The following is a 26,965-nucleotide window of genomic DNA, read 5'->3' on the forward strand; positions in this document are numbered from 1 at the left end:
GCTGATCGCTTCTGGTGGCAGAGATTGGTTTCCCCAAGCTGGCATATGGTTTGTTCTGCATCCATATGCAATTAGTTTGCAGAATGGGCCCTCGGGGCCTGTCAGTTGTTATTACAAACTAATCCTCAATTAGCATCTTTATTCAGTTCTAAGAATAATGAAAAAAAAATCAAGCTAAAATAACCACTAAATGAAAAAACAAGTTCATTTTAATTAAAATGTAATGGCATTGGGGGAGGACCTTAAACAGAAGGTGAAATTCAATAGCCATTTATTTTATTTGGAAACATCTGAAAGGTGATTAAATGCTCTGATTTCTATTAGGTCCTCACTGAAATGTACTGAAGTCAAGACCTGGTGTATACTATACCTAATGGATCTGAAAGTCAAGTTTATTTAATTGTACTTCTGTTTTGCAAAAATATATGTGCTCTCAGTATTAATAATATGGATTTTTAATGCTCTAATAGTTAAAACAAGGTACAATTTTCAGATGAATACTTTATTTGCTAATAATGCAGTTTCAGTTAATCTGAAAATATTTGAAAATTTGATATGAATTCACTGAATAGTTTTAGCCATTTTAAAAAAAATCGGATTAGATCTCCCGTCCCTGCTTTTTCTGACTCTAGTCCTTTGAAAATATCCAGAAAGAAAATGTTTCAGATCAAACTATACGTTTTACTTGACCCAAAATGGATTCAATTGAATTGCTGAAATTTTCAACACTTTTTGGTTTGGACCAAACGTTTTTTTTCAATTTTTTGGAACTGCCAGTGAACCAAAGACTGCCCAGCTGTCCCAATAATAGTGCAAACTGAGCTGTAGCTTGTGACAGAGCCATCTGCATTTCTAGTCCTATATTTTAGTCCTATATTTTACAATGTTGGTGCTTTCTCAGAATATTTGCATCTGGTAGATGTTGTATGTAGGCTGCTCAAAAGTGTACAGGAAATTTGAGATTTCCTTGCTAGCCTGAAGAAATTTGAGGTTGATTCTGCTTTTTTTGTTCTCTCTCCAAATGAACCTGGACATACCTGTGTCTAGAGACTTGAAAACGTTTGTTGTGATATATTAGGAGTAGATAAGGGGTAAGGAAATAAGGAACAGGAAGAGGTTGACAGCTGACTGTCCCTACACCATCTTGCCTGACCTCAGACTTACTCAAACTAGTGCAAAGCTCCTGATGGGGATTAAAAGATGTCACAAGAATGAGATTTATCTTCTCCATGCCTCAGCTTCCCATCTGTAAAACAGGGATAATAATAATTCCTTTGTCCTTTTGTTGGCCTTGTCTATTTAGACTGCAGCTCTTTGAGGTCTGATCCGTACTGTCTGTATGGACAATGCCTAATGCAACGAATGGGTCTTCTAGATACTACAGTAAAAATAACAAATAAACAATAATCATAACAGTACTTAGCAATTATATCTTGGTGCCAATTGTACAGTCTGTCTCTAAGAGGGAGATAGGTCTCCATTCTGTGAGATTCTTTAAATCTTTGACAACATGAGTGTTTAGCGACTTGGATATACTTGGCTTGAAATAAAATTTTCTGTAAATGCTCCTTGAAGGAGATTCTAATACGGTCTGTATGCTTTTGTAAATCACAGGTGTTTTAATAACTGATCTGCACCACAGCTGCAGCAGCAGCATAGAGCGGAAGGACAATTTGTGGATAAGATAGTATCTTGAGGCAGGCGATCAAGTCAGAGCTCTGCCACAGATTTCCCCCATAGCAAGTCACTTTAGCCTATTACATTTTAAAGGAATTGTCTGCATTCCTCACACAGGTGTTGGTGAAACAAGTGTACTGTTAGTGAAGCCAATAGAGGTTCACCTTTTTATGCTAGTGGGGAATTTGTCTCACGAGTCTTTAGATCAGTTGTGAAGTCTGACATATTGAAGGGATCAGCTCAACTAAAGCCTATTTCAATACATTGATTTTCATATCTTTGTCTCTTTGGGGGTTATATACAGCAGAGAAGATATTTATGATAAGGAATAAACTCCTAAAAATGGTTTCCTACAATTCAATAGACTTCTACATAAAAATGGTATAAATTAGAATAAACAACCCTTCAGTTCTATAGCTGTATAATATGATTTATACACATACCCATATATGTTAAAATCTTTCATTACTGGCACCAAATCCTGATGTCAGAGCTCTGGCATGTTGCTAGAGAGTAGTGATGCAGGCTGCCGTTTGCTGATCTTTTCAGTAATTAGTTTTTGAAGGTTAATCCCATTAGGCATTTCCAACATTTAGTGTGGCATCTAATGAATTTCGATTTCAGAACATTATATGGTGGATACAATAGATGGAGATAACATATCCTAAAAAGTTTGAACACCCTTTATTGTTATGATTTGTGTTGCTGTAGTGTCTACAAGCCCCAGTCAGGGAGCAGAGCTTTATTGTGCTAGGCACTGTACATATACACATAATGAAAAGAGCACACAAGCTAAGTAAACTGACCTTCAGTTTAAAACAATGGGTGAGGAGAATGCTTAGCACCTTGCAGGATGAGAGTTTTAGTACTTCTAAGAATTGTGGCCTAATGCTTCATGAATTAACATGGAATTTAGGAGACTCTGGTTTTAGTCTCAGCTATACCACTAACCTGTTTTGTGAACAAGGGCAAGTTGTGCTCCCTTTCTATGCCTTCATTTCTCCATCCATAAAATGAGGAAAATGTTACTGACCTTCATTAAGTGCTTTTGGATCTATTAATGAAAAGCTCTAACTTAGAGAGACAAGATGGGTGAGGTAAATAAAAGATAAATTACCAATAAAAGATATTACCTCACCCACCATGTCTCCTGGGACTGACATGGCTTCAGCTGCAACGACACTACATGCATAGAAAAGAGCTTGGCATTATTATAAATACAAAAGCATCCCTTGTAGAGAGGGTGTATGTATTGTGCATAGTGTTCTAAATGTAGGAGAAAACTTCACTGTGCAGTGAAAGGTCTGGTTTAAGCATGGTGCTTAATCATAGAATCATAGAACTGCAAAGGATCTCAAGAGGTCATCTAGTCCAGTCCCCTGCAAGCATGGCAGGACTAAGTATTATCAGACCATCCCTGACTGGTGTTTGTCTAACCTTCTCTTAAAAATAGCCAATGATGGAGATTCCACAACCTTCCTAGGCAATTTATTCCAGTGCTTAACCACCCTGACAGTTAGGAAGCTTTTCCTAATGTCCAACCTAAACTACCCTTGCTGCAATTTAAGCCCATTGCTTCTTGTCTTATCCTCAGAGCTTAAGAAGAACAATTCTTCTCCCTCCTCCTTGTAACAACCTTATGTACTTGAAAACTGTTATCGTGTCCCCTCTCAGTCTTCTCTTTTCCAGACTAAACAAACGCAATTATTTCAATCTTCCCTCATAGGTTATGTTTTCTAGACCTTTAATCATTTTTGTTGCTTTTCTCTGGATTCTCTCCAATTTCTCCACATCTGTCCTGAAATGTGGCACCCAGAACTGGACACAATACTCCAGCTGAGACCTAATCAGCGTGGAGTAGTGCAGAAGAATTACTTCTCATGTCTTGCTTACAACACTCCTGCTAATACATCCCAGAATGATGTTCGCTTTTTTTGCAACAGTGTTACACTTCTGATCCAGATTTAGCTTGTGATCCACTATGACCCCTGGATCCTTTTCCGCAGTACTCCTTCCTAGGCAGTCATTTCCCATTTTGTATGTGTGCAACTGATTGTTCCTTCCTAAATGAGATACTTTGCATTTGTCCTAACTGAATTTCATCCTATTTACTTCAGACAATTTTTCCAGTTTGTCCAGCTCATTTTGAATTTTAATCCTATCCTCCAAAGCACTTGCAACCCCTCTCTGCTTGGTATCATCCACAAACTTTGTAAGTGTACTCTCTATGCCATTATCTAAATCATTGATGATCATGTGCCTAACTGTAAGAAGACACATAGTCCCAGTGATATCAATGTGGTTAAAGTTAGGCATGTGCTTCTGTATCTCAATGAATTGGAACTTATGTTTACAAATTTCTAAGAAAATTTGCGAGAACCTCCATTTCCACACACAAGCACCTGCTCAGTGAAAGCTGGCATGGCTTTACTTGGGCTCAGCTGCATGCCATTAGTGCTAATGGCACAGCCTGTGGGGAAAATACATGGGATGCCATGGGTCTAGAACCACAGAGATTGAGCGTTTATTTGTTCCTCTCTGTGTATTTTTGTACAGTCGGAAAGCACATGGGTCACTACTTTTCAGAAATGGTTGTCCCGGGAGCCAGTACAAATTACATTTGTTTAAAGGAATAAGAAAAGAAGCCTGAAAGAGATTTGCTAAAAGCTTAGGCAGAAAGTATACAGGCCTCAGTTCAGAAGGATTTTACCATTTGAAATGTGCTTCTGGATTTACATTAACATTTAACCATTTGGCTATACTGATTTACAGTGGCTGAAGATCTGGCCCAAGTTCTCCCTTCTCTACCCAATTTGTGTGGCCAGTTTCACCCCCAGACCCAGTCATCTCATTAAATCATAAGTTTCTTGTAAGTGGCCTGGGGCAGTCAATTCTACAAAGAGCTGGAGGGCATCCCCAAGGAGAAGTTTCTGGAGAGAGGAGTATTCAGTCAAGTACCCTCAGCCTAGCAAGATCAGAGACACAAATCCAGAGAGACTGTCAGGGCTGTAGCTCTCAAGTGTGAGAAAATTTAAGCTATCTTCCCTGTGCTGAACTTCAGCCTGGCTTTGTGAAGTAAAAATTACAAGGTCTCTGGGGAATATTGTGAAAGCTGTGTATCTCTGGGGTCTTCCCTGTGAGGAGGACATGTTGGGAATATTACAGCGCCTGCTCTGCTTAGCCTGCCTCACACAGGGCTGGATTCTGCAAGGTGTTGAGCCATCTGAATTCCCACTATCAGGAGGTGTTAAAGGTGCTTAGCACCTCACAGAAGCATACTGAGGATATGAGGAGATTAAAACGACAGATTAATTTGAGCCTAAGCAGACAGAACACGTGCAAATAACTGATTGTTTTGGTTCACTGGCCAATTTAAAAAATCAAGTCAATTTTAAATAAAATTTTTCAGTGAACTGAAAAGAGGTGAAAAAAAAACGTTTCAGGTCTATATCAGTTTTCTGGAAAACAGACTTGCTGGTCTTTGCACAGCGATAATTTCATCCCCAGAAAGCATTGTGAACCTCAGTCCAGTTTCAAGCAAATGTAAGGTGACCTTCTGCCACTGTCATATCCATATCTTACATGCAGCTCACCATGTTTGTAAATTTGTTCCTGTCCTAATCTGCCATGACCTCGCTCTTTCCTCCTTCAAATCCCTCATTAAAATTCCCCCCTTTTTTCAGCCTATAAACTCAAGACCTCACCTCTAGAAAAGGTTAATTAAATTAGATAACGGCCATTTAGAAAAAGAAACAATCATGGAATTAATAAACCAGATGTGTGCTATACTGTACAGTCACATACCTCCTGTGCATCCCAACCACCCCCATACACCCCACCCCCTGGCTTTCTTTTAAAACTGAAGGTTTTTCAGGGCAGGGATATTGTCCTCACGTTTGTAAACTACCAAGCACACCCTGGGTGCCATATTAATAGAGCTGGTTGAAACTAGGAATTTCCATTCTGTGGGAAATTCTGACATTTCAAAAGTTGTTTTTGTTCCAGATCAGAATGAATATGAAAAAGGTTGAAATTTCCTGTGAAATGAAAATTTTGAAAATTGTTCATTTGGGGCTAGTCAAAATGTTCTGCGTTGATAAAATCAAAATAATGATGTTCCAACTTTGACTTTCTTTTTTATATCATATTCTAGTTTATAGTACAATATAAAAAAAAAATAAATATCAAATGGAAAAGTCCTTCTGAAGTGAAACAATCAGAAGGTTTCATTCTGGGAAGACCTTACTGAAACACTTCATAAAAACTTGAAACAAAATGTCATTGGAAGCAACACATTTCCATGGATAGTTTCAGTTTTTATGAAACAGCATTTTCCACTGGAAAAATGTTCCACTGGGAAGTTTTTGACCAGCTCTCCTTGTAAATAACATTAATTCAACCTAGATCAAAGTTCTCTGTTTATGGGTTTAGGTAAAAATCAAGAAAAAAATGACATTTTTCATGACACTGAAGTGAAAGTAGAAGAGACTGGGGAGGAAATCCTGGCCCCTTAGACGTGAAGGGGAGTTTTGCTATTGATTTCACTGGGGTCAGGATTTCACCCACGGAGGTTTTCAGTGAGATTTGCTCTGAGATTTGGGCTTCATTTGAACTTGAAACACAAAGCAAAACTCAGGTTTGAATCCAAGAAGAAGAAAACCAAAGAAAATATTTGTGTGAGTCCCTGTGCAGGCTAACTGCCAGTTTTTGCACAGTTCTAGTCCTGACACATATTTAAAATTCAGCATGCTTAATAAATCATTATGCTTCACAGATTTTAGAGGTATGAAAAGTGCATGGCAATTAAAACCAGTAAATCTTATTACAAATTACATTATAAAATACGTGTGCACTTTAGCTGCATTATGAAGCTACATCATATTTTAAATGATTTTTTTTCTTGAATGTACTTTAAGGTAAAGGAGTCTAAAAAAATAGGGCATGGCACCTCTCATTTTATTAACTTTTGTCATTTTTTTTTAATTTTAAATGAATTTAAAAGGTTTGATTCTTGAGCCAGTTACGTCTTGCAAGTGAAATTCTTGAGAGTTTTGCTCTTTAAACGTTTCTTCAGTAAAAGAAAGAAAGAAAAAAAATTGTTCACGTAATATCGTGTAAGGACACTTGAAAGCTCCGAACATTTAAGTCTATCTTTCACTCATTAGATCTAAAGCAAAATTACCATCATAAAACCTTTTAAGATACAATAGTGGAAATTCTCATGTAACTGAGAATATGCCTTTATTGCTTGTTCAATAATCTTGTGTGTTCAGAATTAAAGACTGAGGGTAATATTTTCCTAAGCACCTATGTGATTTAGGAGCATAAGAGACTTTTACTGTATTGTAGCAGTGTCCACATAATAGGTTAGTGCACAATAAACTTGTGCGGTTAGATACACATTCTGACTTGCTGTGCAGTAACTCACCATATAGATGAGCCCTAAATATCATTTTAAATGTGACTTAGGCATCTAAGGCTTACTGAAAATCAATGGGACTTAGGCCCTAATAAAAATATCTAGCTCTTTTCAACAGTAGATTTCAAAGCACTTTAAAAGGGAGGAAAGTATCTTTATCCCCATTTTACAGATGGAGAAATTGAGGCAAAAGGAAATGAAATGACCTGCTGAAGGACAGTGGGAGAGCTAGGAATAGAAGCTGTCTCCTAAGTCTCAGTCCAATGCTCTATCAGCTAGAACAGGATGTAAGGTTCTAAGTCACTTAGGCACTTATGAAAATTTGACCCCAGGTGTCTAATTCTCTTCTGCATCAGAGCCCCTTTACACACACGCCTGAAAGTTGGAGCAATGCATTTACATTTGTAAATGGACATACATTTACACTATATCCATTTCAAGGCCTCTTTATGCTGTCAAAAGAATGTAAAGCAGCCTTAGGGTGAACTGTGAATCAGGCCCTAAATATTATGTGTCCTTTTGTCACACACTCAAAGCCACACGGTAAAGAGGTCTTTTTTTACATGCTGACTCTCAAGTGGCTGAATTAAATAAATAAAATGCCTCTTTTATTTGCAGATTTATATAAATGCAGTGTATTAGCAGATGCTGACCTATGGAAGCTTAGGCTATTGAAGCAAATCACCTTCCTATCAAACAAAACTTCAGCTTTATTGGAATGGGACTCCAGCTCTTGGCAGGGAGCCAGGGCTAGCTCAGGCACTTCTGCCCTGGGAAGACGAAGCCTGTGCTATAGCCCAAAATGCATCTTGAAAATGAAAACAAGTGTTTTGAGCTGGCAGCTGCAGCTTTCAAGAAATAGCAGTAACACGAGAGAAAGCACTTAATTCTGCCTGGTGGTAGAGAAAGGGACTAAATGTCATAGCAACACCCCATTTGCTGTTGAATCGCTCTTTAGACCCTTGATTTTGATTTAAACTTAGACCACTTTGCATCATTCCCGCCATGTGAAGTGGCCTTAAAGTGAGTATAAATGTAAGTTACCCCCACTTCAAGATGCTTTCACATGATTACAGTGCAGAGGTGTAGTGGATAGAGCACAGGCCTGAGTCTCAGGATAGATGGGCTCTGGTCCTAGCTTTGAATTGGTCTGATGGATGACCCTGGGCAATTCACTTCCACTCTCTGTGCCTCTGTTTACCCATCTGTAAAATGGGAATTATGATACTGATTCTCCTTTGTAAAGCGCTTTGAAATCTACAGAAGAAAAGCATGATAAAAGAGCTGGGTATTTTTATTGGAGTGTCCTTAGTGGAACTGAGGGCCTATATTTATAGACAACAGCATGACCTGATCTCTATGTTATAAGGAATCCTCTTCCCCTTTCACAAGACCCCACAGCAAGACAACATCAGGTAGGTTCCTGAGCGAAAAAGTTATCACTAGCCTCACCAGGCTTTGCCTTCTGTTTCTGGGGCTCCAACATCACAGCTGAGTGTCCTAACCAGAAGCTTAGTAGTTATTTCAGAGTGCTGTGTCTGTCTTGCGTTCTCTCCAGAAATTCCATGCAAGACCTAAGAAACTTTCTCAAGGAATTGGCATTTTCCAACCAAAAATATTTTGTTGTAAAGTTCCCAACCAGATCTACTCATGAGCACCTCAGATTATATACCAGGTGAGATGGACAGCATCCAAAAGGACGCAGTGGCAGAAGCGTGCTGCCAACAGTAAAGAGAGTGACACGTCTCTAATTGCTAATTCATTTAGTATTGAGACTATAGGATGGATTCACTCTTCACATCATTTGAGAGGCACTAGGGAATTTAGTGTGTTGAAAAATTTAAAACCTGTTGCTTTCCTACAAGGTGTTTCAGCTGCTTGCTTTGCTCCATTTCTTGGTATTCCCCTTTTGATAGTTCATTTAGCTATTATGATACAATGGAAAACTTCCTAGAAAATACATTCCAAAAATGTTGATTTGAAAGAGGCTGATGGGTGTTACTGGAATAACAGTGACACATGATTTGCTGGGTGGTGCCTTTTAGATTCTGTTATATTAGTTGTAAGATTATATATTCAATTCTAAGGTGTGGGACCCACCTTTTGTTCTGTGTTTCTACAGCACCTAACACAATGTGGTCCTGGTTAATGATTTGGATTCCTAGGCACTACTCCAATACAACCAATAAGTAATTACATGCATTTTACTGCTTTACAGCTGCAAGATTCCTCTATTCAAAGGGAATGTATAACTGGCCATTTAAGCCAGCCTCAAGTCTGCTCTGCTGAAGCAAACAAAACTTCACATGGTCAAGCATCTGGCCCAATATTTATCATATTAAAATGAAAAATACTTTTGGGCAGAGCAGCCTTTGCCTCTGTGTGGGAATGAGGTTTTACTAATGTTCCCCTTTGACAGTCAAATTCTTATGAGTGCAGTGGCTCATTTTGGCCTCCTGAAGCCAGACAGTTCTTTGCATTGCTCTTAAATCGATACCATGGTGATGGGACTGGTGTAAGAACCTGAATAGAACAGTCAGTTTCAACAGTGAAACAATGGAGAGATTGGCACTCAGCTGTTTTCCCTCTCAGCGGTGCTCTAAATCCTCTTCTTATAGTTGGTCTAACAGGGAATTTTGACCAGAAAAAAAAAACATGTTTCCTTTTCTCATTGATATTTTTGGGATTTTTGTGGTTCCCAATAATAACCAAATGAGTCAGATGCTGGGCAGAATCAAGGGTCTTCAATTCAGTTCAGTTCAATTCAGTTCAATTCAATTCAGTAAGACTTTATTCAATGTGCAGAAAGAGAGAGCCCCTGGTACAAAAATCAGGCAGTCCCTCCAGCAAAGAGCTCCTTCCATTGCTGTTTTATAGCACATGGCAGTTACATAACAAGTTACATAACACAAACCTCTAACCAATCATATTTAACCTTTCTATATATGGATTTGTTCATGACATGCTTATACTTCTCCACTCCACATGTTGAGCTTACCCCCTGCCCCTTGGCCTTTTCTAGAATGTTCCTAGGGTGGTGAGCCACAGCATACTTCTTTAAGTCCACCTCTACCCAGATATAATGTGGTCCTATATAACATGAATTCAGATATAACTGGTAAAGCAGCGCTCTGGGGGATGGGGCTGCTTTTCCTCCTTATATGCAAATCCGTGTTACCTCAAGCGGTTCCGCTGTGCCCGCCCGTTAGTTGCTGCTTCTCTTCCCTCCCAGGCTTCCTGCGCCAAGCAGCTGTTTGGCGTGGCAAGCCTGGGAGGGAGGGGGGAGAAGCGGAGCTGCAGCACGATCGTGGGAGGAGGTGGAAAGGAGGTGAGCTCAGGGGGGCAGGGAGGGCTGCAGCAAGTAACAAGGGGTGCAAAGGAACCACTCCCCGCTCCAGCTCATCACCGCCTCCTTCCCTGAGCATGCTGCCGCTGCTCTGCTTCCCCCCCCCCCCCGCCCCTTCCAGGCTTGTTCAGCCAAACAGCTGATTGGCACGGCAAGCCTGGAAGGGAGGGAGAAGCGGAGCTGCAGCATGCTCTGGGAGGAGGTGGAGGCAGATCAGAGGTGAGCGGGAGTGGGGAGCGGTTCCTCTCCCTATCCCAATATAAGGTGGTCTCACCTATAACACGGTGAGAATTTTCGGCTCCCAAGGACTGCGTTATATTGGGGTGGAGGTGTACCTTCTCAATCACATTTTGCTTAAAATGAACACAAACATACCCTTCAATATTCAAAATGTTGATTGAAAATTTCTATCAGCTGCTTAGCTGGATAAAAATCACCAGGGAAAAGGATGTGAAATTTTCACAATTTTCCTCTTTTTGTCAATATTTTGATGAAAAAAAATGTCATGAAAGTTTACAAATTTTTTATCCCAACACATTTCTTACACTTTTTTTGCTCTGAAGGAGGAACCTTTTGTCTCCATATCATTTTAGCCTTGTTCCCTAGATGATGGACGGAGCACCCAAATTCTGGCCTCTCATAGCATCTTGGCTACCTGAGTGCCGTAGCTAACACCCAGAGGTGGATTAGGTGATGATCAGTAGTTTGTCATACTTTTAGACTTTAAACACTGCTTGTCTAATAGAAACAGTAACAGTGTTTGATTCTGTGATGTTCATTGTGTAGTGTGGTGGCCACCTGCTCCTGCCCTGAAGGGCTTAAAACAGTCCTGGGAGAGGACTGTGGTAGGGGAAAACCTAGGCTGATTGGGGAAGTAGGCACAGCTGGGCCATGCCCCAATCAGGCCACAGCTGGCCCTATAAAGAGGCTGTGGGCCAGGAGCACATGCAGTCTCTCTCTAAGTGCAGAGAAAGAAGGGCTTGACTGTCTGGAACTTGAGTTAGGTGCTGTAGTAGAGCACTGCTGGGGAATAGGGCAAGGGAGACAGGGAGCTCCTGCCTGGAAAATCCCCAGGCTGCAGGCCTAGCCAAAGGCCTGAAAAGGTACTGGGGTTGCAGAGGTGCAGCCTGTGGGAGGTGGAAACAGCAGGTTCAACCCCCTACTTGCTGATGATGAGTAATATGGACTGCAGTCTGCCCCAGAGTGCAAGGGCTAGATGAGGACTGGCAGTAAACACTGAGACAAGGTGGGGATAGAGGACGGGGATTCCCCTAGGAGGGGAGCCCAGAAAGTGAGGGTATTGCCAGGGGGCAGCACCCAAGGGAGAGGGTCACTGGGGTCTGGGAGGGACACAGGGCCAGCGACAACAGGACATTGGCTGCAGAGGGCGCTCCAGGGCTGGAGAGATAATTCCCATACTGGACCAGCAGGAGGCACCATGGGGGAGAGTCGCGCATTGCTAAAATTCGTAATGGACCGGGAGCCTTTAAGAGAATACAGCATAGTTGGTAAAAGTTAGGGGAAGTCCAGAACTTACTGTGCATATGATTCAGAGGATCATGCTGCTTGTAGTCTGTGACTCTATGCTTCCCCCCAATGTAACACACCATATGGCCACCTTTAATAACTTTTGTAATGATAGCTTCATTTCCATCAGCAGTTGGTCTCCTCTGTGATTCTGCAGAAAGGTCCTTTTATTTCATGTCTCTCCTGTGCTTTATTAGTTAGGCAGCTTGCCACTGTTCTTACGTCCTTCCTTTTTATTCTTCTCCTTCCTATATTCACAGTGTGTGATAACACAGTAGAAAGCTGTGCTTCAAAATTTGTGCCTCGCTCTCAGAATAAATTGTTGCTTCAGGTGCCACTATCTCTGGCCTTCCCTGTGCCTCTTTAATTAATACCTTTTCCCTCATGCACTCCTTTATATGAAATTACTAAGCACGAGTAATTATATGTAACATAAAATAACTACCCCAGCCCACAATAACAAATTGCATGCTATACTTGGAAAATGGAAGTTTTGTCCAGTGCTAGCACTAACGTAAAAGAACAAATCTCACTCAAGATGTTTTTTCAAGGAATAAAGGCCTGAAGGCTAAATATAGGATAAGTCTTTCACAGCTTTGGCGTGAAAAGCACCAAGAAAAGAACTCAGGAACGGAGAATATTACAGCTCAGGGAAATTATAATGAGATATGGAGACGTTCACTTCTACTGAAGAATTTCACCCCAAGATCAAATCAAACCTATATCTGAAATGATTGAAAGCTCTTACCAGATTATGGTATTTGGTGACTCATTCAGTAAAATGAGTTTGGTAGTTCTTAGTCCAATTCACGGTTGATAAACATCTGCATCATAAGTACCACTTGGTAACATTAACTGGCAATTTGGGTAGTCTCAGTAAAGAGGCCAAGGACTGAAGTGGGCAGAGACTGAACTAGAAATTCTGTCCTGGAAGGTACTGGAGGTAATGCTAAAGAGGCACATTGTTACTAGCATGAGAGAGCCTGTACTGCCTGTTCTGTGATGACATAGAAATTTCTGGCTCCAGGGCTGCTGTTCTGACACTTTTGAAGTGCCATAGTTAACACCTACTGTGAGGAGATTATATACAAGCTTCATGTTGGAGCTCAGGCACCAGCACTGTTATGAGATAGGTGTGAGAGAGACGAGCATGTTGGGTATGAGCATGCAAAGGAGCACAATAGTCATCCTGCTTAAATTCAGAACACCTACCTGCCATACCACCCTACAGGGAAGCTTTTTACTTAGAGTTACTGTGCTACCACAAGGTATTGACTGGCCTTCAAGAAAAAGCATTGCTGACACTTATATTGCTCACATCCTAAGGCTTTGTGCTACTGTACACAATATAGTGCTTTAGATATTCGCAGCAGGCACTGGGAATGAAGGAAGTGCATGTCTCATCTAAGCAGGCAGAGGATTTTGTTTATTGTGTTATTTTTTTCAGCAGTTTTTGAAAACAGTATGAGTCAATGTTCATAGGAAGACTGGCACTAGTGGAAACAAATGAAATTCCATGGCACGTCTCTTCTTCAGGTGGGGAAATATAGTTACAGCTTGTGGAAGATTTTAATACCATTGAAGCTGAAGCATCCATTGCTGCCAGACATGTTTCCCATTACTCCTGAGACCTCCACTCTTGCTTTCTTGGGGGACTGCTTCTCTTCATCTCCTCCTCCTAAACCTGTTGCCCATTCCTCGAAGTGCAGCAGGAGGCTCCAGCTTTCTGCCCTGCTCTCAGACTCTCTGGCTTCCCAGAAGGTGTCAATGGCTTTTCTTGGCCTATCATCAAGATTTATTTCCTCTTCATCTCCTGCCTGCAAGACACTGCTCTCAACTACAGCTGACGTGTGGGTGGGCAGAGAGATTAAAGATGCTCAACCTCCTCCCTTTCCCCTGCCAATTGGTCACCAGTCTGTCCTCTCAGGTCCTCATCCTTGACCATCATTCCCCATGTGGAATCTCCATATCTGGAGATATTTAAGAGTAGGTTAGATAAATGTCTATCAGGGATGGTCTAGACAGTATTTGGTCCTGCTATGAGGGCAGGGGACTGGACTCGATGACCTCTCAAGGTCCCTTCCAGTCCTAGAGTCTATGAGTCTATGTTGAGAGACACAGCAGGAGCTGGAAAAGGAGATGTGAGGAGGGGGCTCCATCTCCCACAGTAGGGAGCAGTTAGAGAAGGGAAGGAGTCAGAGGACCCAAGAACTTTGGCAGAAATGTAACCAAGACCTTGTAGAGAGAAATCTGCCTGGAGGAGTAGCCGCAGGTGAAATGGAAGTAGGGGCACAGGAACAGGTGGGGAGCGAGATCAGAGATATAGCAATGACAAAATTCCTGCCTACTCTGCACTGGACTTAGATAAAAATCCAAGAGGGATTCTTTCAGACGTGGTCTTTTCTCCAGTGGTTTGATAACCCTGTTCTGGAATCATCTCCTATCCCAGGGTCATGCAGCCAAAATGAAAATGGCCTCCTGGAGTCACATCTTCATTTCTTTGCTTCTTTATATTTCAGCATCATCTTATACAGTGAGGAGCTAGAAGGTCTTAAATTTGATTTTCAAACATTGCTCTGTAGTTGATTCAAATCTTCCTTTGCTCAGTGGACGCAATCTGTAATCTTGAAGAACTTCTTTTCTGGCTCAGCCCTGATATAGCTCCTGGAGATCCAGTTTTCTTTCCGTTTAATGCTTCTGCAGGCTGATATCATCTGTATAGGCTCAACTGTCATAAGTGTGCAGATGGTAGTCAGATTTATCTGCCAGTTCCTTCCAAGTCTACAGAAGTGGTAGCTAATCATGCTGTTTGATATTCAATCTGCATATTTTTTGTTGGAAAAACAGAGTAGTTTTCCTGGCTTTTCATTACCAGCTGGATGGCTCCTTTTCTGGTCCTGTTCCCTTCAACAGCAATATTGTCACTCAACAAACTGTGCTGATTCAAATCATTTTTAAAAAGCACTTCTGCCATAAGCACTTTGAGTCTTAATCCTTCAAGGAGAGACATTTCCATCATGTAATAAAAAGAGCTGAATCCTTCATAACTAAGTTAGAGGCGTGAAGTACACAATGGGACCAATTCCTCTCTAGCGTATCACTGTTTTGTTTGTGGATGGTAGGATGCACAATATGCTGGACACTTCACTTCTGTTAATTTCAGGGGAACACCATAATGGGTAAATTATTAGTATTACAATAGCGAGGAGAGGTCTTAGCTGAGGTCTCATTGTGGTAGGCACTGTTTATACAAGTACTAAGAGAAAGCTCCTGCCCCAGAGCGCTCAAGGTTTAAACATACAGAGAGACGCGTGGGAGAAAGGAAGTAGTATTATCCCCATTTTCACAGCTGGGGAACTGAAGAAAAGGGACAGTAAATGACTTGCCCAAGATCAGAGAGAGAATCTATGGCAGATCTGAAAATTAAACGCAGATCTCCTGAGTCCTACTCCAGCATCCTAACCACAAGACCATCCCTCCTCCCGGTTGGTCCCCTGTGTACAATGTGCTCTACATGAGAAATGTCTGCTTGCCCAAGACCAGCATTTCCCTCCTATTACGTACACACACACACACACACACACACACACACACACACACACACACACACACACACACACATTTACACTTTTCCACTCACCGTGGCATGGTCTTTCATTGTTTGTTTTGTTTTCAATTTAATTTATACTGTTAGCTCCTTGAGACAATGCCCATACACTCACTTCTGATCTTCCAGAATAAAATAGGTCTAAAACTGTTGTGACATTGGGATCAGGTCCATGATACCTGATAGCCATTGGAAAAGCAGAATGGATTATATCCTACCTTTGAATGATGAGAGACTAAATGATCAGATAGTTGTTTTTTTTCCAGCTTGAAATACTGTCATGCTACAAAGAAACATAGAAATTGCCATAATAATGAGACCACCCTTCTCAGAAATCCAATATCTTGCCTCAAAGACAATGGCCAGCAGGAGATATTTAAGAGAAAGGTGCTGGACCTTCCACAGAAGACAATTATGAAATGATATGCCCATAGTAAAATTTCTTCCTAACCTCCATGATCAATGGTTGGCTTATGCCCTGAAGCTTGAGGATTTATAGCTCCTATATGTTTTATCCTCTGTAAAGTAACTATGGCAGTAGCTTTCCATATACATGTCTAATTCTTATTCCTATTAAGTTCTTGGACCATGATATCTTGTGTGGATTAGTTCTACAGGTTATTATCACTCAGTCTGTAAAAGGGGATTTACCTTCTATTAGTTTTAAAAGTGTTGCTTTTCATTGGTTTGGGGTAAATAGAAGCATTCTCATATTATTGCATGTGGGACACTTTGTGACTTAATCTACATTCTCCCAGTGAAATGTAGAGATTCCAGTTCATCCTTCTATTTCAACCAGTTGAAATTAGTGTGATTCTTTGTCTAATCTCTAAAGTTGACCTCTTAATGCCTAACACCTGCATTTTAGTGCAGGATTAATTGTGGAATTATATCTGACACTAATCTTTTTCCACCCATTATTCTCACAACCCTCAAGCCCTTGAAAAAAATTGGCTTACTTGCCAATTAAACTGTGCACTGAATTATTAGGTGGCTTTCAATAGCCTTCATCAAAGCTACAAATTCTTTGGCTAGACTAAAAAATTCATTGGATAATGCTAAGACTATTAAACACGCTCCATCTATGCAAGGTAATATAAAATAGATAATCAAACCTTTTGTATCAGGGTGGGAACTGCATGCTGGGCTGTGGTGTATTCCATACCTGCCCAACTGATTGGGTGCACTATGTATAAGGTGAGAATTTTATCTTCCTCCATGGCATTGGTTACTGCTGGAGACCAATTAGTGGATCAAGGGCCTGGTCCTGAATTTCCTATGCACCCAAAACACCTACTGAAATCAATTACATTTTGGGGTGCACAAGGAATGCAGAATTGGGCCCTATATGGACAAACAGTTTGTTCCCGAATCCCATATGTAATCAGTTGATTGTAATCCTAGGTGCCAAGGATAGAGCATTCTGCCTAAAAGAGTCCCTTGTTTGCAATTCAGATCCAGACCTTGGACCAGATTTTGTAGTCTACCCAGTCTTCTTTTGTCCTAATCTCCTGTTGGAGATATCCCCAACAAGTAAAGAGACATTGCAGCCAACACCAATTCCACTTTCCCTGCATCCCTTTGTGTAGGGGTATGGCCGGGCAGAGAGACGAGGGTTGAGACAGGGAAGGATGAGCAGAGTGCATTTTCCTCCAACTATGCTGTCACATAGGGATCATTGCCAATTAGTGCAAGTTAGAATAGCCCATAGATTTTTCTATACCCATGCTGTTATATTTGGACCCAGCAGAGAAGGAGTGAGGCTCAGAGGACACTGACAGAAATACAGGTGTCAGCTGTGGTGAAAGCTTGATTGTTCAGACAGTAAAACTGAAACCAACATGGTAGTGAGGTTTTTCATTGGGGAGAAGGGAGTGCTCAAACATAAGGAGACAGGGCATCATATTCTCCACTCTAATTTAACAAACTTTAAAAAAAATTAGGCACTGGCCCCAGTACAGATTACTAGGGGACACTGCTATTTATCTCTCTCCATTCTGAAAACTGACCTTTTTTTCCTACTTTTTGTTTCCTGCCTTTAAACACTTACTGATCCATGAAAGGACCTTCCCTCTTATCCCATGATTGCTTAGTTTGCATAAAAGTCTTTCGTGAGGACCTTGTGAAAGACTTTCTGAAAGTCCATGTACACTATATCTACTGGATCACCTGTATCCACATGTTTGTTGAGCCCATCAAATTCTAATAGATTGGTGAGGCACAATTTTCTTTACAAAAGTCATGTTGACTCTTTCCCAACAAATTGTTTTCATCTATATGTCTGCTAATCCTGTTCTTAACTATAGTTTCAACCAGTTTTCTTGGAACTGAAGTTAGGTTTACTAGCCTGTAAATGCCAGGATCACCTCTAGAGGCTTTTTTTAAAAATTGGCATCACGTTAGCTATCCTCCAGTCATCTGCTACAGAAGCTGATTCTGCAATTTCATATTTGAGTTCCTTTAGAACTCTTGGGTGAATACCATCTGGTCCTGGTGACTTATTTCTGTTTAATTTATCAATTTGTTCCAAACCTCCTCTGTTGACACCACAATCTGGGACAGTTCCTCAGATTTGTCATCTAAAAAGAATGGCTCAGGTATGGGAATCTCCCTCACATCCTCTGCAGTGAAGACCAGTGCAAAGAATTAATTTAGCTTCTCCGCAGTGGCCTTACCTTCTTGAGTGTTCTTTTACCATATTGATTACCCACTGATTTTTTTAGCAGGCTTCCTGCTTGTGATGTACTTTATTTATTATTATTTTGCTATTCATTTTTGACTCTTTTACTGGTTGATCTTCACATTCTTTTTAGGCTTGATATGCCATAATTTATGCTCCTTTCTATTTTCCTCAGTAGAATTTGACTTCCAATTTTTAAAGGACACCTTTTTGGTCCTAACCAATTTTTTTACTCTGTTTAGCGAGGGTGGCATTTTTTTTGGTCCTTTTACTATTCTTTTTAATTTGGGGTATATATTTAATTTGAGCCTCTATTATGGTATTTTTAAAAAGATTCCTTGCAGGCATTTCACTCTGGTGACTGTTCCTTTTAACTAGCTTCCTTATTTTTGTGTAGTTCTCCTTTCTGAAGTTAAATGCTACCGTGGTGGACTTCTTTGGCATTCCCTCTCCCCCACAAAGAATGTTAAAGTTAATTTTATTATGGTCACTATTACTGAGTGGCTCACCTCTTGGGCCAGATCCTGTGCTCCATTTAGGACTGAATCAATAATTGCCTCTCCTCTTGTGGGTTCTAGGATTAGCTGCTCCAAGAAGCTGTCATTAATGGTGTTTAGAATCAGGGAGTCATTAGCAGGTCCTTCGTCTGTTGAGAGTCTGGCACAGAGATTTTTAGCACTGGGTTCTTTTGCTACTTTGCTTTCTTGTGAGATTGTAAAGAGCTATGAGATGCTTTGCAGAGAGAACCCTATATACCAGTATATGCAAGCAGTAAATTGACCTCTTGAATATACTGTAGTTTTTTTGTAAAGCAATGTATTTGGATTATTAAGAAAACTATATGAAATAAAATCCAAAGTGCTGTAGTAATCTCAATCTAAGCCTACACTGTCTTTGTGCATAAGAAACAGGAGATTTTTGGAACCTCGGTTTGCTTGCATGTGACTGTTGCTTGCATGTGAATTGATACCGAGATCCCTTTACCAGATTGGATTCCTGTTTGGAAGTTGAGAACACAGATTGTTAAATTAAAAAAGAATAAATCATTCCACAGCAGCAGAGAGCTTGGTGAAGGTCACCGAGTTTAAATCTGACCCTGGGTAGAGATGACGAAGAGAAATGGCCATATCATGTGGAATGCCATGCACTATGAATGCATTTCTCCAAAGAGAGCTGTTCCTATATTTTTTTCCTCTTTATTGATCCATAAAAAACATAGCCATGCTTCTTAGCACTGAAAACTGTAAATGATAACAAAAATAAGGAAGTTAGTAAGAGAAATGGCGGCTAATTATAATAATAATGCCATCTGGGCACATACTAGCCAATATGAGGGAAGGGGAACAGCACAGTCTCCAGAAGTGGCAATAATAATATGCATCCAGAGTAAGCCTAAGACCAAACTTTTTACACACAGCCCTTCCATACGTTCTGGGCAGACTTAGCTTACAATATACCAGGGGTGGCCAAACTTACTGACCCGCCAAGCCACATATGACAGTCTTCAGAAGTTCAAGAGCAGGGCAGCACCTGCTGGGGCTTGGGGGGTTTCAGCCTCCCAGGAGGCACCTGCCAGGCCTGGGGCATCAGTCTGGCTCCTGCTCAAGCCCTGAACCCTGGCAGGTGAGCCCCGTGGGACTGAAGCCCAAAGACTCCCCTCCCCGCTTGGCAGAAGCCCCTACCCCACCACCCCGCTGCAAGGCAGATGTCCCAAGCTCCCCCTGTCTGGAAGGTGGACAATGGGGGAAGAGGGAGGAAGTATGTGAAGCATCATGATCCACACTTTAACTGTAAAAGAGCCGCATGCTGCTTGCGAACCACAGTTTGGCCACCCCTGCAATATACGGACAGCCATTAAAATCCAAATCCTCTAAGTTCTTCCAATTTTGTAATATATATTACAGACTCAGCCTGCAAACTCTTAATACTCCAGTGGGTATTTGGCTCTCGAACCAATGGGACTAGTCATGGCAATGAGCTGTAATTGTTTGCCCTGATCTTGCAATGAGTTCCAGGGTAGCAGCAGCTCGAGCCCCTGCAAAGCCCTGTTGACTACTGAGTGCAGAGGTCTGCCCACAAGGAGTTTATTCCAGGCTCAGGGCTGTACTATGAATCGCCATCACATTAGGGCCTGATCTTGCAAACAGTTACTAATGAGGATAACACTCACTACATGAGTCATCCCAAAGCCTAAATTTGAGGTCATGCTTTTTAAGTGAAATGCCAGTTTGAGACAGGACAGGTGATAAGTTCCGGAATGAGCAGGTGCAACAGAATATCCCTGGGAATGTTGGTCTAACAAAAGACCAAACCTGTTACCAAAAACAGCGCATCTAGCAAGCGAGACAGAATTTAAATGTTAAATGTATGTGTGTCTATATCTTATATGTAAAATATTTTGAATGTATAAATAGTGTACCTTTGAATTTTGTTTTCTGCATCACAGATTCACCAGGGTTAACTTTGTAAATGGTGCTTGGGAGTTATGCGCATAAATCATACTAACTTATAAAGCATTTGTGTCTGCAACTCCCACGCAGCAGTTTGAATATTTACCTCAAACATTTTAACTAGGTTTCCCTTCCCAAACTCTTCTCCAAGTCTGATTTACTACGCCATGTCATGTTGCAGAGATTGACTGACTGGCATATGGGGCTGAGATGCAGTGCAGTGCTTTTCCACTCTACTTTATGTCACCATTTCTCAGCCAGAACAAGCTGGTAGTGTCTGAGGACCAATTTTTCATAATTGCATATGCACAGTTGTGCAAATGGCAATAATTTTAATGTATGTAATTGAACATGTTCAGTTAACATTTTCCCCCTGAAAGATTTTACTGTGTTATGAATATCCAAGTTACTACATAAAATGAGCTTGTTGTTCTCAAACCAGTTCCTAGTGGAGAAGTGTACAAAAACACCAAGTAACTTCAACTAACTCAAACAGCTCTTTATATTTCTCTCCCACTGCTAAAGTCCAACAATACTATCCACATGTGGAATTGTGAATTCATACACTGTTCTCCCAGTGATGAACAGGGGATTGCCACAATAATGCTAATGTGCGGTAAGTCTGGAATACTCATTGGGCCTAATTCTCATGTATACCAAGTTTCTTTTATATAGTAACGTAAGGGGGCCTTAGTGTAACTAAGAATCTGACCCATTATGTGTGAGGGAGTTGAAATATCTTGTTCAACACAGTTGCAATCTAAGGATCTGACTCTGCATAGTGCTTAGTATCTCCTGGCATGTGCTCAGCTAAGCACCTACCGCTCTCTCCCCATCCTACACCCCTCAAGCTTTCAGGGAGCATCGCTTTCAATAGCCGCCTATTGTCCTCTTTGCTTATTCTTCTCTTTCCTATTCTGTCCTTCATTTCAACTCACTACCCTTGAGAGAAAGAGGCTTAGGTACTGCATTTGATTGACAAACCTTGCCTCCTGCTTCCTGATAGTTGGAGCCAGAGTGCTATACTCAAGGCTGTTTCCAGGTAGGAGAGGAAAAGTGAGGGCTATGATAAAGCAGATTATCTCTAAGCAAACTTCCCTTTGCATCCATACTAAAAAAAATGACAAAAAGTAGTTGTAAGCAGTGTAGTTTTAGCCATTTTGGTCCCAGGATATTAGAGAGATGATTTGGGCAAGGTAATACCTTTTATTGGACCAATTTCTGGTGGTGAGAGAGACAAGCTTTCAAGCCACATAGAAACTTTCTTCAGGTCTGGGGAAGGTACAACCAGCCGCACAACAATAGAAGGTGGAACAGATTTTTTAGCGAAAGTACTTAGCACATATTGTAAGGGACCATTCAAAGACAATTCTACTATCATAGACAAAAAAGGGGGATTAGTGGTTACAGATTGTTGTAATAAACCATAAATCCAGTTTCTCTCTTCAGTCCATGATTTTTAGTGTTTAGCAAAGTTGTGAATTAAAGCTCCCCGGCTCGTCTTTTCAAAGTGTTGTGCGGGTTTCCTTGGAGGAAGACTGAGAGGTCAGAAATAGAGTGATCGTTTTGTGAGAAGTGTTTACCCAGAGGTGGTAGAGTGTTTTTGTCTTTTATCATTTTCCTGTGTGAGCTTATTCGAGAGCATAAGAATTGTCTGGTTTCATCCACATAGTTGTTGTTGGGGCATTTAGAGCACTCAATGAGGTACACAACATATTATGACAGGCATGTGCAGGACCCAGGGATCTTAAAAGGTGCATTGTTGTGGGTGTTAATCATTGTAGCCATGAAGATATGTCTGCATGTTTTGCATCTGTTGTTCTGGCAGGAACTGGTGGTCCTTTGAGTTGGTGTGTCCTGTCTGCAGGGAGTTTGCTTCTGATGATGGACTTGGAGAGGTTGGCAGGTTGTTTTGGGAAAAATCTCTTTCAGGATGTGATCCCCGTTGAATATGTTGTAGGTGTTTGATACACATTTATTTGGGCATAAGCTTTTGTGTGATACAACCCACTTCATCGGATGTATGGAGTGGAAAATACAGTCGCAGGTATATCTACATACTGCATGAAAAGATGGGAGTAGCCTTACCAAGTGGGGGGTCAGTCTAACGAGACAATTAAATTAACAGTAGAATACCAAGGGAGGAAAAATACCAAGGGAGGAAAAATCACTTTTCTAGTGGTAATGAGGGTGGCCCATTTCAAACAGTTGACAAGAAAGTGTGAGTTACAGTAGTGGAAAATTAATATTGGGAAAAATAGTTTTTGTAATGCCATTCTTAACATTTCCATGCCCAAATATTCAAAAAGAACAAGACTAGATTAGAGCAGAACTTGGTGATAACTGAAAGGAATTTCTCTGCTTTGGGCAAGGTGCATAAGTTATTTTCTTCTAGCTATTAAAAATAATTTTGTAACCCTTCTGCCAGGTGGCACCAACAGCAACCAGGGCAGGGTTCAATATCTAGGAGTTCGTTTTCAACAATACAACCCAGAACCGTCTCGAGCCGCCACCCAGTGACCTGGGAAAATTACACCCCTGGGAGCCACCCCTGGGAGCCTCTGAGAGGCAATACTTCCCCACTTGCAAGCACAGAGTCTGAGTGTAGAAAAGAAACTTAATGAAAGGAGCAAAGTCACCTGACATTAATTAGGGAAAATGCCACAAGCTGGATTCATAATTGTAAAACTGTGAGCAGGACACCCACCTCAGAGTGTGTGGGGCACATGTTCCTTCACTGTGCCCCTCTCTGCTCCCTGACCATACCCCCCTCACAGTGATTGTTCTTGGTCAGTCAGGACCCAAGGTTTAGAGGTCCATCTGTGTGAGTTTACCTCCCACAGTGGGAAGAAGGCATCTTGCATTTCTCCTCCATCTGAGCACTTGCTCTGGCTGGTTACCCTGCCAGCTATGGTTCCTTTCTGCTGGCCGTCCCACCAGTCACTTGTTCTGCTCGCTGTCTCACCAGCCACCTGCTTGCTGCTCATCTTTTGTCACCTGCCTCTGTTATGACCTCTGCAGGTCAGCCTCTTGAGAGTCCACCCAGCTCTTGGTGATTGTCAGCTCTCACTGAAGCAGGCTAGGCAGAAATGCTGTCCCCTGACCAGTGTTTCAGCTCCAATGATCACTTAACATAACAAAAGACTCCTAATAGAGCCTATTTAACTCTATCTTTGAACAGTGGGGAGGAACAGGTTAAACCACACCAGAGACCCTTAGAGAGTTGCCTCACCTCCTAGCTGGGACACCTGTCTCCACCCCTCTTACTGTCACATGGGTCTGGCATTTGAACCCCTGTCTTAGGGAATTACTTTCAGCTGAGGGCGACCCCCCTCATGCGGGACAGATTAACAGTTCTGCTCCCCTTTACTCATACAATAAAGACAAAAACATTGATAACATTTGACTACCCCTCGCTGTAGTCAGTACTAAAGTGATTTGTAGCCCAACACCAACCAAAGTTGATCACTTTGAGCAACACAGCTCTTGTCTGCTGGATACCGACCTATCATGTAAATTCAGTTTGCTCCTGAAGTTTCTCCTCCTCCCCAACGAGCTGTTGGAGGCGAGCTCATTCAGATTCTTCTTACAATTTATTTTGATGTGGTTTACTCTATCCAGTGGTGTTTACATGATTCTTGCTGTACACCAGTGGCGTTCAACCTTTCCAGACTACTGTCTCCCTTCCAGGAGTCTGATTTATCTTGCGTACCCTGAAGTTTCACCTCACTTAAAAACTGCTTGCTTAGGAAATCAGATGTAAAACTACAAAAGTTTCACAGCACACTAGTACTGAAAAATTGCTGACTTTCTCATTTTACCATACAGTTATAAAATAAATCAATTGGAATAAATATATTGAACTTACATTTCAGTGTGTAGTATATAGAGCAGTATAAACAAGTCATTGTCTGTATGAAATTTTACTTTGTACTGACATTGCTAGTACTTTTTATGTAGCCTTTTGTAAAACTAGGCAAATATCTAGATGAGTTGATGCCCCCTCAGTAGACCACTGTTTACCTCCAGTGGTACGCGTACCCCTGGTTGAGAACCACTGTTATACACTATTGTGACTGGTTTGCTATAATTACTACGGATAGATCATTATCACAAAATTAAAGAGTAAAGAAATTCAGTTGGAGAAAAAAGAGGATATATGTCCAAGTTGCATACATATGTTGCAGACTCCAAATATATAACATAGTGTCACAGTTGTTTACTGCAGCCTCATTTTAGTCCTCATCTAGATAAACTCAATGTAATGACAATCCCATTTGTAATGTAGGCAAATCCCCATGCAAATGTCTCTCTTCTATAGGTTTATTATGTAATTAGGTCTAGACTCAAATATCCCATTTGCTACTTTACCTCTGCAACCCAGCAGTCACACTGCAGTCCTGCTTCAGGGGTTGGGAGGACAGAACCCTTTAAATATCTTTGGCTTTGCACTTTGTCCTTTTAACAGCACGAACAAACCAAAAGACAGATGAAGAATTGAGGAATCACATTTACCTTTTGCAAAACAGCTCACCCTGCTGATTAAATATTAGCTTGTTAGGAGGCAGCATTTATTTTGTGGCAGAGTTTGTTGCCCTTTAATAAGTAGAAGGACAGCAGTGTTTTTCCATTAGTGACTTAAACCTTATTTTTCACATTTTTGTCTTATTTAATTTTGTTGTTAAATGGCACAGATCTCCCTAGGAAATACAATCTGCATTTATGCATGAGCAATCTCTATAAAGTATTGATCCAAAATATGGTAAAGTCTAGGGCTAAACTGTGGCTTTAAACCACAGTCTTGTGGCTGGGACTCTTCAGGAATGCACTTGGGGGCTTTATTTCTTAGGCAGACACAGTGCCCACAGAATGGGAACCCAGCACTGCTACGCCTTTTGCTCCAGACAAACACACAAGTACTAAGTAGAATACATACACATAGGGAGCTGGGACTACAATCTTAGCCCTTCATTTAAAAAAAACAACATAACCCAGATGTCTACCATATGAGCCAATGGAAAATGCTCTAAGCCAGCCCTAGTACCAGCCCTTGTACAGTCTGTGGGCTGTCTGCTAGAGGGCACTGTCACCCGCTCACACTTAGGCCTGGTCTACACTGTGTGTGAGGGGATCGATCTAAGTTACGCAACTTCAGCTACGTGAATAATGTAGCTGAAGTCCACGTACTTAGATCTACTTACCGCAGTGTCTTCGCTGTGGTAAGTCGATAGCTGATGCTCTCCTGTCAACTCTGCCTGTGCTCCTTGTTCTGGCAGAGTACTGGGGTCAGCGAGAGAACAGTCAGTGCTTGATATATTGTGTCTAGATTAGACACGATAAATCGACCACTGCTGGATCAATCGCTGCCCATTGTTCCAGCAGGTAGTGTAAACAAAAGAAAGTAAATTACAGTCACAGCCAGCTTGTCCACAGCCTCCCTTTAATCCCCTGTTTCTCCCAACTGTCATGGAAATCTCTTATAGTTGACCTATTATATCTGAGCAGATTTTGCACACTTCAAGCTATTAACATCTTATCATTCCCACTTCCCATCAGAAATACCAAATAACTCATCTATCAACAGACAAAAAGCTATGTTTCCAGTTAAAGTTGAGAGGTCATATTGGGGATTTAGAATTAAAATGATCCCAAGAAGTTTTGTTTCTGTATAGTCCATGCTGGATCTGAGATCATTGGTGACTAAAGAAGCTCTGATCCCCTTGTACTAAGTGTCTTAAAAGACTCGTTTTTTCAATTTTTAACTCAAAATTCATGAACAGATTCACTTGTAAATAATCAGAATATTCATTCTGTGCCAAAAGAGTAAATGCTGTAATCTTGGGAAGATTCCTTGTATTCTTCATAGATAACAAAAAATCCCAGCTTTCAGTGCAAACCTTATCTATGGAGCGATAACTAGTGCTTCCAGAATAGTGCATGTATGTGTTGCTAGGCTATATATAAAGTATACATAGGGCATTATATAAAATAGGGATGGCCAAATCCTTAGCTCATGTCAATCCTGATAGCTCCATTGAAATTAGTGGCGCTATCTTGATATATACTAGCTAAGGATCTTGGTTTCCATGTAAGGCCTGATCTGCCAAGTGTTAAGCGCTCTGTGTGTCTTCCTAGGAAGATCTGGCCTGTATTTATATATTCTCTTGTAAATATGATGTTTACATTTAAATTAGTGCTGGGTGACATTTTCAGAATGAAAATTTTTTGACAAAATAATGCATTTGACATTTTTTGGCAC

General features: G+C 41.1%; 1 protein-coding gene across 3 annotated transcripts in view; it reads left to right on the top strand.

Moving 5' to 3' along the window:
* The window catches only part of LOC115651630, a 165,154-nt gene that overhangs the window by 107,757 nt on the left and 30,432 nt on the right, over positions 1 to 26,965 (top strand). The window contains exon 1 of one of the 3 annotated variants that reach the window (XM_030562934.1): positions 21,241 to 21,322. The exons of the other annotated variants lie outside the window; for them this stretch is intronic. The gene's annotated coding sequence lies outside the window, so the exon portion shown is untranslated. Of the gene's footprint in view, positions 1 to 21,240; positions 21,323 to 26,965 lie in introns of those variants that run through there. 3 annotated transcript variants of the gene reach the window in all.

This window comes from Gopherus evgoodei, chromosome 1, assembly GCF_007399415.2.
Source record: "Gopherus evgoodei ecotype Sinaloan lineage chromosome 1, rGopEvg1_v1.p, whole genome shotgun sequence".
In the NCBI taxonomy this organism is placed as follows: Eukaryota; Metazoa; Chordata; order Testudines; family Testudinidae; genus Gopherus; species Gopherus evgoodei.